The sequence below is a fragment of the Podarcis bocagei genome (assembly GCF_964188305.1).
Source record: "Podarcis bocagei genome assembly, chromosome: W".
NCBI lineage: Eukaryota > Metazoa > Chordata > Lepidosauria > Squamata > Lacertidae > Podarcis > Podarcis bocagei.
In genome coordinates this window covers 34,075,559-34,079,821 of record NC_138131.1, presented here as the reverse complement: position 1 = coordinate 34,079,821, position 4,263 = coordinate 34,075,559, and the positions used below count along the sequence as shown (strand labels likewise).

Here is a 4,263-nt window from a genome sequence, read left to right as displayed (position 1 = left end):
GGGGCCATATATTTCTGTAAAATATGTCACCCAATCCTTTCCTTGGACAGATGCTTCTAACGAGTAGCCCAGCCCATTTGTGCCTTGGGCAACCAGATGCCAAAATTTCCATGAGTCCTTTTGAAGTGCTGCATCTCCCAATTCTTTCCACTGTTGTTCATAATATATTTGTTACTTGCTTTTGAGTAATAATTTATAATTGTTTCATAACTGGGCTACCTCAGCTTGTAGAGCAAGATTGTGCTTATCTTGTTTTAACTTCAATTTTCTAAGTACCCTAGCTAGGTATTTGTTGCTATTCTGACATTCCTTATCAAACCAAGTCTGTCTCTTAAACTTTTTTTTTTATCACATTATCTGTGGTCGTCAGTGGGCGCATTCGGTTGATTATATTCTCATAAAGTCCAATTATGTTTCCTGTTTCTAACAACATTTCCCCCTTTAATAAAGCAAATTCATGGGAATCCAGGATCTGAATCATTTTTTCTTGGACCTGTGCATTCCATTTTAACCTTCTATTTCCAAGTATCAGATATTCTGTTTCATCCAATAATTTAGGAAAGGCAGGAGAAAAGAATGATGTCAGAGATAACTCAAGTGGAAAGTGGTCACTTTCAGCTCTGGGAATTATCATAGAATCATAGAATCATAGAGTTGGAATAGACCACAAGGGCCATCGAGTCCAACCCCCTGCTGAAGGGAACTGCTTCTGCACATAACTGTGGCATTATGGGAAGTCTTGCTTCTTTTCTCTGGCATTCTGGGAAGTCTCGTTTATAAGCTTTTCCCTGCTTCTGCACACACTGTGCAAACCTGTTCTAAATACCAAGACATTCCCTCATTGCTAAGTTCATGAAAAACACTATGACCTGTACTTAATGCACAGCTGACCACATCTACGGAATTCAATTATTATATTCTTTCATGTTATGATCAATCATTAGTAATTGTTTTAGTCATGCTATATCAATCTTTAGTTATAATTTAATTAGGAGGTTTCATGCCTGTCTAGTTCCACTTTCGTTTCCCAGCCTTTAATCTATCGGTGAGTAATGTTCACATGTAATTCCCACCTTGTACTTATGTTAACCAATCAGCAACAAGTTGCTTTGTGTTTGTATCAACCAATCAGCCACAAGCACACCTGTGGCAATGTTTGTAATATTCAATAAAAGAGAGTTCCCGGGGCTCGCCCCGGCAGACGCCTCTCTGATGACACCTGCTACTCGTCTGTCGTGGTTTCATTCCAACACCCTGCCAAGCAGGAAACACCATCAGAGCACTCCTGACATATGGTTGTCAAGCCTCTGCTTAAAGACCTCCAAAGTAGGAGACTCCACCACACTCCTTGGCAGCAAATTCCACTGTCAAACAGCTCTTACTGTCAGGAAGTTCTTCCTAATGTTTAGGTGGAATCTTCTTTCTTGTAGTTTGGATCCATTGCTCCGTGTCCGCTTCTCTGGAGCAGCAGAAAACAACCTTTCTCCCTCCGCTATATGACATCCTTTTATATATTTGAACACGGCTATCATATCACCCCTTAACCTCCTCTTCTCCAGGCTAAACATGCCCAGCTCCCTTAGCCATTCCTCATAAGGCATTGTTTCCAGGCCTTTGACCATTTTGGTTGCCCTCCTCTGGACACGTTCCAGTTTGTCAGTGTCCTTCTTGAACTGTGGTGCCCAGAACTGGAAACAGTACTCCAGGTGAGGTCTGACCAGAGCAGAATACAGTGGCACTATTACTTCCCTTGATCTAGATGCTATACAGTGGTGCCTCGCAAGACGAAATTAATTCGTTCCGCAAGTCTCTTCGTCTTGCGAGTTTTTCGTCTTGCGATGCACGGTTTCCCATAGGAATGCATTGAAAATCAATTAATGCATTCCTAGGGAAACCGCCTTCAGACCAGGTCCGGGGACAGTCTGTCCCCGGACCTCTTCTGAAGGCTGGGGGGGGGGGGACAAGGGCTTTTCTTCCCACCCCCAGCATTTTAAAAAACCCCGGGACAGCGGAGGACTTCTCCGCTTTCCGGGCGATCTTAAAATGCTGGCGGGCGGCATTTTAAAATCGCCCCGGGACAGCGGAGGACTTCTCCGCTGTCTGGGGTGATTTAAAAGCCCCTGGGAAGGCAGGCAGGGGGGACAAAGACTTTTGCCCCCCGCCCGCCTTCAGAAGGTGTTCCCGCCCCCCCGCCCGGCTTCGGAGCAGCGTTCCGAAGCCCGGCGGCGGCGGGAGGAGGCTGTCCCGGATATTTCCCTATGGGCTGTCGTCTTGCGAAGCAAGCCCATAGGGAAATTCGTCTTGCGAAGCGCCTCCAAAACGGAAAACCCTTTCGTCTAGCGGGTTTTTCGTCTTGCGAGGCGTTCGTCTTGCGAGGTACCACTGTACTCCTATTGATGCAGCCCAGAATTGCATTGGCTTTTTTAGCTGCCGCGTCACACTGTTGGCTCATGTCAAGTTTGTGGTCAACCAAGACTCCTAGATCCTTTTCACATGTACTGCTCTCAAGCCAGGTGTCACCCATCTTGTATTTGTGCCTCTCATTTTTTTTGCCCAAGTGCAATACTTTACATTTCTCCCTGTTAAAGTTCATCTTGTTTGTTTTGGCCCAGTTCTCTAAGCTGTCAAGGTCGTTTTGAAGTGTGATCCTGTCCTCTGGGGTGTTAGCCACCCCTCCCAGTTTGGTGTCATCTGCAAATTTGATCAGGATGCCCTTGAGTCCATCATCCAAGCCGTTGATAAAGATGTTGAATAAGACCGGGCCCAAGACAGAACCCTGTGGCACCCCACTAGTCACTCTTCTCTAGGATTAGTCACTCTTCTCCAGGATGATAGAAGGTATCTCGGTTAACTGGCACATTATTAGATGTTAGGATATAATCTATGGTGCTAGTAAATCCTCTGGGGGAGATAAAAGTAAAATAACCCTCTTGATCCCCTTGACCGTGCCCATTGCATAACAAAAGGTTGTGCTTTATTATAAGTTCACAAAGATATTTCCCAGCGTGATTAGAGGTGGTGTCCATTGCTGCCCTCTGACAGATTTCAGGTTCGTCCTCCAAGTTTAGACCAGATAATATTGTATTTTGTGGGGAAACAAGGCTGATCCGGGCATTGAAGTCACCTCCCAAGACAAGCCGAGGGTTAGGTGTCACAGAGTCTATACTTTCGAGTAGTTGGTCAAGTTTATCCCAATATGATCTCAGTTCCCCAGAAGACTTTACTGGAGGTATGTACACACAGATGCAATAAGTATTTCCCAGAAGACTATCAGAAAGGGACAACACTAAAAAATTAGGGGTGGTCAACGAGGGACACTGTTGAATTGATACATTAAGAGAGGTTGACACCAGCACCGCCAGCCCCCCACTAGGCCTTCCATACTTTACAGTTTTAAGAGCTGGTTGAGTGTAACTTGTAAAACCCTGTAGTTCAACCATAGTGCCCTCTTTTGCCCAGGTTTCTTGAAGAAAGATGTAAAGGGAAGTCTTCTTTCTGCACATAACTGTTAGTCTCTTTCTGCACAAAACTGCTCCATTTTGGGGAAGCCTTGCTCCTCTTTTCTCATGCTTTCTGAGAAGTTTTGCTTGTAGGCTTTTCCCTGCTTTTGCACACACTGTACGAACCTGCTTTTCATGCCTAGCTGACCACATCTACAGAACCTGATTGTTACATTGTTACATGCTATGATCAATCATTAGTAACAGACATCCTAAGCTCATGGAAAACAAACTGTATCTGCTCTCCATGCCTAGCTGACCACATCTACAGAACCTGATTGTTATATTGTTTGTGCCATATTAATCTCTAGTTATAATTTAATTAGGAGGCTTCATGCCTGTCTAGTTCCAGCTTCGATTCCCAGCCTTTACTCCATCGATGATAAATGATCACATGTAATCCCCACCTCTCACATGTAATTCCCACCTTATGCTTATGTATCAACCAATCAGCGACAAGCACACCTGCGGCAATGCTTGTAATATTCAATAAAAGAGGCTCTCAGGGTCCGCCCAGACAGACGCCTCATGTTACACCTGCCTCTCTCGTCTCCTGTGATTTTTCATTCCTACAAAGATGATATCATGTGTTTGTAGATAAGAACAGAAATCACTGTCTTGGATCTTGTTCATCCACCCTGTTACATTCCATGAGAGAAGTTTAATTGTTTTACAGTGATTTACTCTTAGTCAATTGTTGGCCAATGTACTCTCAGAGTTTACCAGTTTTTGAGGCAACAGAGTATTGCTAATGCTAGTGGAA

At 44.4% G+C, this 4,263-nt stretch overlaps 1 long non-coding RNA gene across 1 annotated transcript; it reads left to right on the top strand.

Moving 5' to 3' along the window:
* Nucleotides 1-714: 714 nt before the first annotated feature.
* Nucleotides 715-4,041, top strand: LOC308577915. The gene is made up of 2 exons (XR_014003770.1): nt 715-995; nt 3,830-4,041. It is a non-coding gene; the product is annotated as an uncharacterized lncRNA (long non-coding RNA).
* Nucleotides 4,042-4,263: the final 222 nt, after the last annotated feature.